Source organism: Moschus berezovskii, chromosome 24, assembly GCF_049115385.1.
Source record: "Moschus berezovskii isolate FMDL1 chromosome 24, NW_MosBer_1.0, whole genome shotgun sequence".
Classification (NCBI taxonomy): domain Eukaryota; kingdom Metazoa; phylum Chordata; class Mammalia; order Artiodactyla; family Moschidae; genus Moschus; species Moschus berezovskii.
Genome location: NC_142483.1, coordinates 52,082,060 through 52,096,474, shown reverse-complemented (window position 1 = coordinate 52,096,474; position 14,415 = coordinate 52,082,060). Strand labels below are relative to the sequence as shown.

At 39.9% G+C, this 14,415-nt stretch overlaps 1 non-coding gene across 1 annotated transcript; it reads left to right on the top strand.

Moving 5' to 3' along the window:
* The first annotated feature begins 14,138 nt into the window (after positions 1–14,138).
* TRNAG-CCC (transfer RNA glycine (anticodon CCC)) lies at positions 14,139–14,211 on the top strand. The gene has a single exon. It is a non-coding gene; the product is annotated as a tRNA-Gly (tRNA).
* The last annotated feature ends 204 nt before the right edge of the window (positions 14,212–14,415 follow it).

Genomic DNA, 14,415 nt, shown 5'->3' with positions numbered 1-14,415 from the left:
ATAACTTCAGAAAAAATGAAGGGATGGAGCCAAAATGAAACAAATACCCAGTTGTGGATGTAACTGGTGACAGAAGCAAGGTCCGATGCTGTAAAGAGCAATATTGCGTAGGAACCTGGAATGTTAGGTCCATGAATCAAGGCAAATTGGAAGTGGTCAAACAGGAGATGACAAGAGTGAACATAGACATTCTAGGAATCAGTGAACTAAAATGGACTGGAATGGGTGAATGTAACTCAGATGACCATTATATCTACTACTGTGGGCAGGAATCCCTTAGAAGAAATGGAGTAGCCATCATGGTCAACAAAAGAGTCTGAAATGCAGTACTTGGATGCAGTCTCAAAAACGACAGAATGATCTCTGTTCATTTTCACGGCAAACCATTCAATATTACAGGAATCCAACTCTATGCCCCAACCAGTAATGCTGAAGAAGCAGAAGTTGAACGGTTCTATGAAGACCTACAAGACCTTTTAGAACTAACACCCCAAAAAATTGTCCTTTTCATTGTGGGGGACTGAAATGCAAATGTAGGACGTCAAGAAACACCTGGAGTAATGGGCAAATTTGGTCTTGGAGTACGGAATGAAGCAGGGCAAAGGCTAATAGAGTTTTGTCAAGAGAACGCACTGGTCATAGCAAACACCCTCTTCCCACAACACAAGAGAAGACTCTACACATGGACATCACCAGATGGTCACCAACGAAATCAGATTGATTATATTCTTTGTTAGCAAAGTGATGTCATAATCTTCCTAATGCTATTGTATTGATCTGGATTTTTTTTTTTACAGTCTGGTTACTTTTTTTGTTAAATTATTTAGTTATGTTTTCCCTTGATTTTGGTTTTTGTTTTAAGTTTTTTTTTTTTTATTGGAGGTTAATTACTTTACAATATTATATTGGTTGGTTTTGCCATACATTGACACAAATCCGACCCAGGTGTACATGTGTTCCCCTTCTTGAACCCCGCTCCCACCTCCCTCCTCCCCATATCCTCCCTCCGGGTCATCCCCGTGCACCAGCCCCGAGCATCCTGTATCATGCGTTGAACCTGGACTGGTGATTCATTTCACATATGATAATATACATGCTTCAATGCCATTCTCCCAAATCATGCCACCATCGCCCTCTCCCACAGAGTCCCAAAGACTGTTCTATACACCTGTGTCTCTTTTGCTGTCTCATAATCAGGGTTAAGGTTACCCTCTTTCTAAATTCCATATATATGCATTCCGTTCCGTTCCGTCACTCAGTCGTGTCCGACTCTATGCGACCCCATGGACTGTAGCCTACCAGGCTTCTCCGTCCATGGGATTCTCCAGGCAAGAATACTGGAGTGGGTTACCGTTTCCTTCTCCAGGGGATCTTCCCGACCCAGGGATCGAACCCGGGTCTCCTGCATTGGAGGCAGACGCTTTAACCTCTGAGCCACCAGGGAAGCCCCTGTATTGATGTTTTTCTTTCTGGCTTACTTCACTCTGTATAATAGGCTCCAATTTCATCCACCTCATAGAACTGATTCAGATGTATTCTTTTTGATGGCTGAATAATACTCCATTGTGTATATGTACCAAAGCTTTCTTATCCATTCGTCTGCAGATGGACATCTAGGTTGCTTCCATTTCCTCGCTATTATAAACAGTGCTGCAATGAACATTGGAGTACATGTGTCTCTTTCAATTCTGGTTTCCTCAGTGTGTATGCCCAGGAGTGCGATTGCTGGATCATATGGCAGTTCTATTTCCAGTTTTTTGAGGAATCTCCATACTGTTCTCCATAATGGCTGTACTAATTTGCATTCCCACCAACAGTGTAAGAGGGTTCCCTTTTCTCCACACCCTCTCCAGCATTTATTGCATGTGGACTTTTGGATAGCAGCCATTCTGACTGGTGTGAAATGATATCTCATTGTGGTTTTGATTTGCATTTCTCTGATTATGAGGGATGTTGAGCATATTTTCATGTGTTTGTTAGCCATCTGTATGTCTTCTTTGGAGAAATGTCTGTTTAGTTCTTTGGCCCATTTTTTGATTGGTTTGTTTATTTTTCTGGATTTGAGCTGCAGGAGCTGCTTGTATATTTTGGAGATTAATTCTTTGTCAGTTGTTTCATTTGCTATTATTTTCTCCCATTCTGAAGGCTGTCTTTTCACCTTGCTTATAGTTTCCTTTGCTGTGCAGAAGCTTTTAATTTTAATTAGTTCCCATTTGTTTATTTTTGCTTTTATTTCCAATATTCTGGGAGGTGGGTGTTGGAGGATCCTGCTGTGATTTATGTCGGAGAGTGTTTTGCCTATGTTCTCCTCTAGGAGTTTTATAGTTTCTGGTCTTACATTTAGATCTTTAATCCATTTTGAGTTTATTTTTGTGTATGGTGTTAGGAAGTGTTCTAGTTTCATTCTTTTACAAGTGGCTGACCAGTTTTCCCAGCACCACTTGTTAAAGAGACTGTCTTTTCTCCATTTTATATTCTTGCCTCCTTTGTCAAAGATAAGGTGTCCATAGGTGCGTGGATATATCTCTGGGCTTTCTATTTTGTTCCATTGATCTATATTTCTGTCTTTATGCCAGTACCATACTGTCTTGATGACTGTGGCTTTGTAGTAGAGCCTGAAGTCCGGCAGGTTGATTCCCCCAGTTCCATTCTTCTTCCTCAAGATTGCTTTGGCTATTCGAGGTTTTTTGTATTTCCATACAAATTGTGAGATTATTTGTTCTAGCTCTGTGAAAAATATCATTGGTAGCTTGATAGGGATTGCATTGAATGTTTAAATTACTTTGGGTACTATACTCATTTTTACAATATTTATTCTTCCAATCCACGAACACGGTATATTTCTCCATCTATTAGTGTCCTCTTTGATTACTTTCACTAGTGTTTTATAGTTTTCTATGTACAGGTCTTTTGTTTCCTTAGATAGATATATTCCTAAGTATTTAATTCTTTTCGTTGCAACAGGGAATGGAATAGTTTCCTTAATTTCTCTTTCTATTTTCTCATTATTAGTGTATAGGAATGCAAGGGATTTCTGTGTGTTGATTTTATATCCTGCAACTTTACTGTATTCATTGATTAGCTCTAGTAGTTTTCAGGTAGAGTCTTTACGGTTTTCTGTGTAGAGGATTATGTCATCAGCGAACAGTGAAAGTTTTACTTTTTCTTTTCCAATTTGGATTCCTTTTATGTCTTTTTCTGCTCTGATTGCTGTGGCCAAAACTTCCAGAACTATGTTGAATAGTAGTGGTGAGAGTGGGCACCCTTGTCTTGTTCCTGACTTTAGGGGAAATGCTTTCAGTTTTTCACCATTGAGGATAATGTTTGCTGTGAGTTTGTCATATATAGCTTTTATTATGTTGAGATATGTCCCTTCTATTCCCACTTTCTGGAGGGTTTTTATCATAAATGGATGTTGAATTTTGTCGAAGGCTTTCTCTGCATCTATTGAGATAATCATATGATTTTTTTTCAGTTTGTTAATATGGTGTATTACATTGATTGATTTGCATATATTGAAGAATCCTTAATTCCTGGGATAAAGCCCACTTGGTCATGATGTATGATCTTCTTAATGTGTTGTTGGATTCTGATTGCTAGAATTTTGTTAAGGATTTTTGCATCTGTGTTCATCAGTGATATTGGCCTATAGTTTTCTTTTTTTGTGGCATCTTTACCAGGTTTTGGGATTAGGGTAATTGTGGCCTCATAGAATGAGTTTGGAAGTTTCCTTTCCTCAGCAATTTTCTGGAAGAGTTTGAGTAGAATAGGTGTTAGCTCTTCTCTAAATTTTTGGTAGAATTCAGCTGTGAAGCTGTCCGGACCTGAGCTTTTGTTTCCTGGAAGATTTCTGATTACAGCTTCTATTTCCGTGCTTGTGATGGGTCTGTTCAGATTTTCTATTTCTTCCTGGTTCAGTTTTGGAAAGTTGTACTTTTCTAGGAATTTGTCCATTTCTTCCAGGTTATTCATTTTATTGCCATATAATTGCTGATAGTATTCTCTAATAATCCTTTGTATTTCTGTGTTGTTGGTTGTGATCTCTCCATTTTCATTTGTAATTTTATTGATTTGGTTCTTCTCCCTTTGTTTCTTGATGAGTCTGACTAGTGGTTTGTCAATTTTATTTACCTTCTCAAAGAACCAGCTTTTGGCTTTGTTGATTTTTGCTATGGTCTCTTGTTTCTTTTGCATTTATTTCTGCCCTAATTTTTACGATTTCTTTCCTTCTACTAACCCTGGGGTTCTTCATTTCTTCCTTTTCTATTTTCTTTAGGTGTAGAGTTAGGTTATTTAGTTGACTTTTTTCTTGTTTCTTTAGGTGTGCCTGTATTGCTATGAACCTTCCCCTTAGCACTGCTTTTACAGTGTCCCAGAGGTTTTGGGTTGTTGTGTTTTAATTTTCATTCATTTCTATGCATATTTTGATTTCTCTTTTGATTTCTTCTTGTTTTTAAGTTTTTGGTTTATATTGGAGCATTGCTAATGTGTTAGTTTCAGGTGCATAGCAAAGTGACTCTATTATACATACACACATATCTATTCTTTCTCAAACTGTTTTCCCATTTAGGTTATTACAGGATATTAAACAGAGTTCCCTGTGCTATCCAGTAGGTCCTTGCTGGTTATCTATCTTGAACATAGCAGTGTGTTCATGTTAACTGACAGTCTGGATACTTTAAAACCCAGAGAGCCCTGAAACTTGCCCCTGGAAGAAGTAGCCAAGGAGAAAGTGCAGTCTTGAGGTCAGAGACCCACATCTCTAGAGCTTGGACCCCTGTCCTCAAACAATGGGTCTCTGGTCTAAAAGTTCCTGGTTTTATCTAGCAGCAACCAAATAAAGGCAAGATAATAAATAAACACAAGAACTAATACTCAGCAGTGATTCTCATTTCCACCAAGGCAGTACAGCCTTTTAAGAAAATTACTTGTGAGTGATGTATGCAAAAATCACACAAAAATCACAAACAATTAACTTAGGCACTTACATTTGCTAACATGTCAATATATAGGTGCCTGTTTATACACATGAATTTCTCTCCCCATAGTCATCATGGAGTTTCCAGGCTAATGGAATCACTTTAAGACCAGTCTGCCTGGAGGGATGTGAGGAGGACTATTTAGCTGGTGGTTTAGGTTTGGCTTCAGTTTCCCAAGGCTAGCTCAAAGAGAACTATTTCCTGTAGGTGTAAACATTGTATAAGGCTTTTCTCATTCCCTTAAAATTAACCCCCTTTCCTTTATTTTCACAGTGAGGGCTGTTATCAAGGACTATAAAAAAGACAGCACTTCATATTTATCCTTGGAGGCCTTTCTGGAACACTTTGGCATCTTTTGCTGAAATTCGGCCCTTTTCAACTAATACTAAACGTGTATTCAAATGAGTTGATGGCTCCTAACATCTCAGTTTAGGAAAAAAATTGTCATAATAACCTCTGAAGAATCTTAGCATGATCTCATAATGCCCCAATCGGGGAAGAACATGTAAAAACTTAAGTCAAAATGAAATGCACAAATAATGCAAAATGGCAGTTTAATGAAATGGGGATAGAGGTCAAAGTTTTCGGGGTGCACATAAATCCCAAGAGTTCAGGGCTGGGACCAGGCAGCTGAGTGTGCCACAGCCTCCCCCACTTGTTCCCAGAGCTACCCGGGTGACTGCCTGTGAAAACACAATTTAGAAGATGCCGTTTGACTGTCCTCAGAAATACCTCATTAGTTAATTAAACTGTAGCTATTTAAGGACCTGTAACAAGTAATGGGAATTTCAGTTCTATTGATAAAAGAATCTTATTTATAATGAGCCTCACCGCCAAATGAGTTCTGAATGCGGAAGGCTCACCATTAGACTGTGGCTCGGAACACTGCCATACTGTCTGAGCCACATGCTCAGACATGTGAGTTAGTGAAAGAAAGCATGAGAGTTAGTGAGCCTGCCCACAGGAATAGCCGGCTCTGTGAGGGGCAGTCGTCTTCTCTGTTTGTTGGGGTAGAAATGTGAGGAGGGAAATTAGGAAAGGGACATGGCTTTGTTTTTCCTCCCTCTTAAAATTAGATTCAATGGAGAAGCCTATTTTTTTTTTTTTAATATTGTTGAATATTCTGAGTTCTCCCTCTAGGGAATATCAGCAGCAACTCTAACTTCTAGGAAAATCATGCAATAGTAGAAAATGAGTAAGATCAGGGCTCCTTGGCCCCCATAAATTTTTTTAAACGATTCTTTCCTCTGCCACTTAAAGCCAGCTTTAAATTTAAGATGGGACACTTACCTGCTGATCCAGTGGTTAAGACTTTGCCTTCCAATGAAGGGGATGCTGGTTCAATCCCTGGTCGGGAAAATAAGATCCGACATGCCTCATGGCCAAAAACCAAAAATGTAATGCAGAAGCAGTACTGTACCAAATTCAATAAACAGTTTAAAAATGGTCCACATTAAAAACATCTCAAAAACAAAAGTTTAAGATCTTCATAAAGCATCTATTACCTTAAGCTGCTGAATAAGCTAGGATATCCAGGACTCAGGATATTCACTCCCTTTCTTGAAGATTTTAGCTCTAGCATTGCAGTCACTCTCCTTTGTACTCTGCCTGCCCCAGTCCTTGGTGATGCCAGCATTCACATCAGCTTCTCCTATAACTGTCTTCACTTCTTGGACTTCTTCTCCTCAAGTGAACCTCTCTTACACCCTAACAGAGCCATGGTCATACCCAGAACTTTTCATTGCCAGTGATCAGAGTCGATTTACAATCTCAACCTGTTGTCTCTCCAGTTCACTTCTTTCCGTACCTACCAGCAACCATCCTTCATCCCCACTGGGACTCATGAAACATTCATTACTGATCACATCACCTTTTATTCTGATCCTCAGCTCCTCATGCTTTCAAATGTTTCCTTATGTAATATAGATTTCACAGTTAATGTTACATCTTCAATTAACTTTTTTTCTTTATTTTTCTTGTGTGTGAAAGTGTTAGTCACTTTGTTGTGTCTGACTTTGTGATCTCATGGACTGTAGCCCATCAGGCTCCTCTGGCCATGGATTTTTCCCAGCAAGAATACTGGAGTGGGTAGCCATTCCCTTCTCCAGGGGATCTTCCTGACCCAGGGATCGAACCTGGGTCTCCCACATTGTGGGCAGACTCCTTACCATCTGAGCAACCTCTTACTTTATTATACACTCATTTGGAAATCCAGTAACCGCAGTAAGATGCAAGTTTCCACCTGTTCCATGCATCCACTCCCAAGTTTTGTATGATAGAAACTCAGGTGTGTGCTGACGGGTCTTAGCCAGTAATCTGAAGTGGACTTACAGTGCTGCTCTGCAAGCACCACCTCTCCATATAGCATTTGTTTTCTCCCGTCTTCTTCCCAGCCTCACTCTCAGATGATGACCTTGTTCCTTCACTGGCAAAAGGCAACCAATTAGAAGAGCCTTTTTGTAAGACGCATATCCATACCTCCGTATGAACCCGCACACGGAAAATCTGCCTTCTTTCCTGTTACGATGGAGCCCTGATTGTTCTCCTTGCTTGGGCCTCCCCTTTACTTGTGCACAAGGATGCATCTTACCCCACCTCTTAGGAACATCAGTGTAGCAGCGCCTCACTCTCCCTCTGGATCCCTTTGGACCACTTCACTGTAACTACACAAACATGTTGGGATTTGTGTCCCTGGCCTGGGAGTTAAGATCCCACATGTGTCCAGGATAAAAAACCAAAATGTAAAACAGAAACAATATCATAACAAATTCAATAAAGACTTTAAAAATGGTCCACATCCAAAAAAATCTTTTAAAAAAGTAGGCCCCTAATCCACTTGATGGATTTTGCTTACATTGTTTCATAATTTTCTTCCCAAGTTTTCTTCTGGAAAACTCTATAAAGTAGAAAACTTTCTAACTCTCAAAAGATTCCATTCTGGAATCTGAATTAGTTGTTCAGTTCTGGAACTGAATTAGTAGTTTTTTATATATTTTATATATATATATAATGCATATATGTTATGTATACAAATATATATTATGTATGTTTATATGTTATATTAGTATTATATAATATTAGTAATATAATAATGCAATATATTATTACTATAATATAAATTTTTTAAACTCTAAGTCAAAATTTTATTCCCTGAAATATTTATTCACTCAGTCTAATGAAATCACACAAAGTTCACTCCAGACTTTAGAACACAGAAAGACAGTAACTATTTCCAATGTAAACCCCTGTTCTGTGTTAGACATTCTCACTTGTAAATGACCCACCGCACTGTAATTGGCTTTTGGGGCTCTCTGCGACTTTATTATTTCCCTTAGAGATATGCTAATAGTAGTTAGCAATGTCCCTTACAAAGCACACATCTCATAATGAGTCGTCACGGCTCTTCTCATCATTTATTCTGAGCCAAAAGTAAAAGGCACAGCTCTGTGAGTCTATGTCTTTCCATGGAGGACAGGCCTAGAGTATTTGAAAGAAAATAAAAATTAAAAGCAATGTTTTCTACAAACATAACAAATTTTCTTTTAATTCACCGTACATACTTGGGTTGTAATTGGGAATTCAATTCTTTTGGCTACTGACAACTCATTAGTCAACGCTGGTAAAAATGACCCTAATCAGTACAGTTGGTAAAGGGAGTTTTTTGTTTGTTTTGTTTCTGAATCTGCCAAACTGACTTGAAACCTCTGCCCTATTTTTTCATGAGAGTTAATGTAATGAAAGTTCCACTGTGAAAAAAAATAAACAAGAAAAGTTGTGGACAGTTAATAAAGGGTAAAAAATATTAAATATTGTCTTGTCTATAGAAGCAGTAATGAGAGGACTTGGATTGACTATGTTTAATTGTCTAAATCAAAAACAAATTATCATTGTTCCCTTAAAAGCATTTCTTCTCATGTGAAGAGCAGGAATCACAGTAGAAAATCTGTACTTTGACATCAGTAAAATGCCTGTTAAAGAGTGTCATGAAATATGACCCAGAAAATCGGTCTAAATTGACTTGCAAAAGGACACAGAAGCATACGTTAGAAAGTAGCTAAGTCAAGAGAAAGATCAATGATCGTTACAACCGTTGGCCCCTCTCTGTTTCAGGTCCCAATGAAGAGTTGACCTTCTTATTAGGGATATTTTCATCACTGCGCCTGCAAATGTAGTAGTTTAGAAAGTGCCGCATTCAAACTGGTGCTCAGATAAACTGGTTGAATTTAAGCTGATCACAGATTATCTGGCCCTCTTTCCATCAACACTAGGGATTTATCTCCTCTCCCCATGAAGACAGAAAGGTCTGTGACTGCTTTCACCAGTAGAATATGCAACCTTGTGTGATTTAAAATCTTCCACTCCTTTTTGTTTGCCACCTCTGGGATCTCGGCCACGAGACTGTGAGAAACCCAGATATCACAGAGGAGACCTATCTGGATGCTGAGAAGCCATCCAGCCCCACAGAGATTTTGCATGATACTAACCCAGCAAAGAGTCGGACATGACTGAGCAACTTCACTTTCACTTTTCATTTCATGCATTGGAGAAGGAAATGGCAACCCACTCCAGTGTTCTTGCCTGGAGAATCCCAGGGACAGAGGAGCCTGGTGGGCTGCCATCTATAGGGTCGCACAGAGTCAGACACGACTGAAGTGACTTAGCAGCAGCAGCAGCAGCAACCCCAGGGACCATTGGAAGACAAATATTAAACATAAGAGCTCTCAAGCAGGATACCCATAGAGAACCCTTGCAACTCACAGACTTGTGAGAGATTATAATAAATTGGGGGAGCAGAGAGGTCATTACACAGCAATATATAACTACAGCCACCTTGAAATAGTGGCAAATGTGTACTTAAAAACAGTGTTATACTCCTGCCACAGAAGCGGATGCTGTCCTTAATTTATATTAGAAAGCAGTTGAAGGTGCACACACTGGGTCTTGAGATAAAATCTGTAAACAAATGTCATCCTCCCCCTCAAAAAAGGAAATCTTTCATGAAATTATTTTTTACATTTTTCTCATTGAATTCAGCAGACAGGAAAGAGACCTTTGCTGTATCTATCTACTCTATAGTCTGATTTAATGAATACCTGGTTATATTTTCAGTTCAGTTCAGTCGCTCAGTCGTGTCCAACTCTTTGCGACCCCATGAATCACAGCACGCCAGGCCTCCCTGTCCATCACCAACTCCTGGAGTTCACTCAAACTCATGTCCATCAAGTCAGTGATGCCATCCAGCCATCTCATTCTCTGTCGTCCCCGTCTCCTCCCACCCCCAATCCCTCCTAGCTCAGACTCTTTTCCAGTGTATATTTTAGTAATATCTAAAAATGGTATTATATTACTTGTTTTATTATAGATGACTTTATTGTACAGATCTTAGATGATATTTTTGTTAGGCATACTGGGGTTAAGCTGTATTTAAAATTGTAAGAAAAATTTCCAAAGCAAACCAGAATTTCTGCAGTAAAAACATAATATGTACTGTTGCAAAGAATACGTGTGAAACACGTGAGACAGTGACCTGCAGAATAATGGTCTTTTTAGCCCATAGTAGGCACTCAGTGGGTTTCCCAGGTGGTGTTAGTGGTAAAGAGACCAGGGTTTGATCCCTGCCTGGGTCGGGAAGGCCCCCCTGGAAGAGGGCATGGCAACCCACTCCAGTATTCTTGCCTGGAGAAGCCCATGGACAGAGGAGCATGGTGGGCTACAGTCCATAGGATTGCAAATAATCTGACATGACTAAGCAAGTACACAAGCACTCAACAGCTATATGTTACTCAACTGATGGATGGTCTGGCCTCACACAGAGGTTCTATGTCATGAAGACAGACAATCTTTGTTCATCCTTGGTTACATCTTGCATGCAAGGAAGTGCTTCAGGCCATAAGGTGTACACAGTTATATAAATCAAGACCTCGAGGACCTCTCTTAAGTCTTTCTATCATCAATCATTATCTAACTCTCTGACAGTCTATGTCATAGTATTAAATGTCCCAGGACAATCTAGGTCTGGATTTTAGACATGGTAAATGATTTAAGTCTGTCTCCGATTATTTCAAGAGAGGAAAGAGAAAGAGAGAATTGAGTGAGCTTATTATTTTTTTTTCAGGACCCACAGCAAACATACATAGGGATTCAGATGCTGACCTTTAAATAGTTCATAATACTTTTAGAACTATAATAATTTAGATTTTCTTTTTGCAAAATCTTTTGAATTATAAAAATTCAGAAGAGCAACCAGGCACTTCAAAGAGTGTGAACTTTGAAATTGCCACCTGCATTAAAAAAAAAAATTTTTTTTTTTCTCTCTCTACTCTGGAATTGTGATCAGCTAACACAATCCTTCACTGACTCCAGCTGGGACTCGAGCCAACGTGGCAAATTGCCACCTTATCAAGACCTCTTACCCTCTCTCTGTGTGTGTTTCTTTGCTTCAGAAAGATGAGTTTGAAAGAAAAGAGAGTGGGTTTGTATAGAAGGTTAGGCTGGTAAGAAGAATGAGGAAGGGAGTAATATGGGAGCTCCAAGAATAGATGCTTTGTTGGCATCCGCTGCCTTTCAGTGTGTGTGTGTGCAGGATTTTTCCTTTTTAGTATATCCACCAAAGTAAAGAGGATTTGCATAAAATTGGAATAAAAGAAAGAATTTTGCCTGCTGACATTTCCTTTAGCCCAAAATATGCTTGAATCAGAAAGTAAAAGATACTTTTCCTGCTTTCTGTACATACCTTTTTTTCTCTCTTTTTAAGCCACTGCTTGTAATGAACCTTGTGATACACTTTGTGTGTGTGTGTGCATTCTTTAGCAGGGGTCCCCAATCTTTTTGGCACCAGGGTAAGTTTTATGGAAAACAATTTTTTCCACAGATGGCAGTAGGGGATGGTTTGGGGATGATTCGAGCACATTACATTTATTGTACACTTTATTATTATTACATGAGATCCACCTCAGAGCATCAGGCATTAGATCCCAGAGGTTGGGGAACCCTGCTTTAAGGCACTTCATCCCTGAAGTTTTAAAGTACATGGTGAGGGTACCTAACGGAGAAACACTGGCATCAGACTTCATTCACACTGTATATGAGGTGATGAACATGACTGTTTTGGTATGTTTCCTTGACTCTCTGCTGAATGATATATATAGTCATTATTCACCTAAGTGAGGCAAAAATGAATCTGCAAAAATGAAACATGATATTAGAGATCGACTGAATTTCAAGGTGAAAAAAATGTTTCCCGGACCATCCACACAAAATGTACAAGACCACTTTTGGACCCCGCAACCCCACTGGTAGATTTTATCAAACAGTGAAGTCATCAGCTGAGTTCAGTAGCTCACTCATGTCCGACTCTTTGTGACCGCATGGACTGCAGCATGCCAGGCCTCCCTGTCCATCACCAACTCCTGGAGTTTACTGAAACTCATGTCCATTGAGTCGGTGATGCCATCCAACCATCTCATCCTCTGTCTTCCCCTTCTCCTCCCGCCTTCAATCTTTCCCAGCATCAGGGGCTTTTCCAATGAGTCAGTTCTTTGCATCAGGTGGCCAAAGTATTGGAGTTTCTGCCCCAACATCAGTCCTTCCAGTGAATATTCAGGACTGCCTTTCTTTAGGATGGACTGGTTGGATCTCCTTGCTGTCCAAGGGGCTCTCAAGAATCTTCTCCAACACCACAGTTCAAAAGCATCAATTCAGTCCCATACCAACTTTTCTAGGAAAGAGGTAGAAGGAAATACTGATTAGTTTGTTTCATGGGGCCAGTATGACCTTCATACAAAAATGTAGTAAATACACTGCAAGAAATGACAACTGCATGCCCACTTAAATTTAATCAAGGAATACATAAAGTGGATACTACCATTTATTTATTTATTTTTTAATTTAGTTTTGGCTATGTCAGGTCTCAGTTGCGGCACGGGGACTTCTCTCTCGTTGTGACGGGGGCTCCAGAGTGCACGGGTTCTGTAGTTTGTGACACAGGGCCTCTCCAGTTGTGGTGCGTGTGCAAGGGCTTAGTTGCCCTGCAGTATGTGGGATCTTAGTTACCCCATCAGGAATCAAACCCACATCCCCTGCATTGGAAGGCAGATTCTTAACCACTGGATCATGAGGGAATTCCCGCCACCATTTATTTTAAAATGACACTCTTAAGAGAAAATAATAGGTAGAAAGATACACTGGGTTCATAGAGTCTATCTTAGTACTTTTAAGGTGACTAGTCTCCCCAATATCATTTATACATTCACTGCAACGATAAATGAAATACCAGCTGTTTTGCTATCCTGCATGAACCTGGGGTTAATCCCATGTGTAAAGTGTTCAGTCAGTATTTGCATGTGTCACAAACTCATGGATCCAAGAGTTAAATCTACCATGAATTGGCTAAGTGAATGTAGTGGGAGCTGGTTTGGTTCGTCTCCCATATGCAAGGATAAGTAAAAATCCTCTCTCTCCAAAGGTTTTTTGTTTGTTTGTTTTTCCCATCTATCTATCTACTAGGATCAAAAGACCAAAAGAACAGACATAATTATATCTACCAGACATGACAAAGCATAGTCTTTTTGGTTTATTTGCCATTGATTTTTTGATTATGGCTCCATTACAGATTAGAGCGAATCACAAACTCTAAAAATATAGAAAGTTTTTAACATTAACCTTCAAAAAGTAGATAAAGAAACGATGGTTCTTTTTGTATCCCTTTTGGTAGGTAAAGGACTATTGCAGTGCATGGAAGTTGACAGTCTTGTCCTTAGTTTTCCTAGGACCATCAGAGAACTCGGCCTTCACTTGTGGCTCAACAGTAAAAAATCTGCCTGCAAAGCAGGAGATACAGGAGATGAGAGTTCAGTCTCTGGGTTGGGAAGATTCCCTGGAGGAAGACATAGCAAGCCACTCCAGTATTCTTGCCTGCAGAGCCCATGGACAGAGGAGCCTGGTGGGCTACAGTTTGTGGAGTCATAAGAGTAGGACACTACTGAGGCCACTGAGTATGAGCACAGTCACAGAACTAAGGTCCAAGGCTAATTGTCAGGCCCGAAGCTAGGAAGACAGTGCATCCAGAGAGATATGGCACCAAGGTCTGCTTAGCTGGAGAAGAAGCTGTGCGAGAAAGTTATTGTGGCCATGGACTAATAAGGATTTAAATGGGAGACTTCCCTGGTGGTCCAGTGGCTAAGACTCTGTACTCCCAATGCAGGGAGCCCAGGTTCAATCCCTGGTCAGGAAATTAGATCCCACATGCCCCAGCTGGGACCTGGTGCAGCCAAATAAATAACAACATATATGGTTATCTTCATGAATTGCTGGAGGCTGAGTGTGCAAGACAATAAAGTGTGTTCAGTTCAGTTCAGTCGCTCAGTCGTGTCCGACTCTCCGCGACCCCATGAATCACAGCACGCCAGGCCTCCCTGTCCATCACCAACTCCCGGAG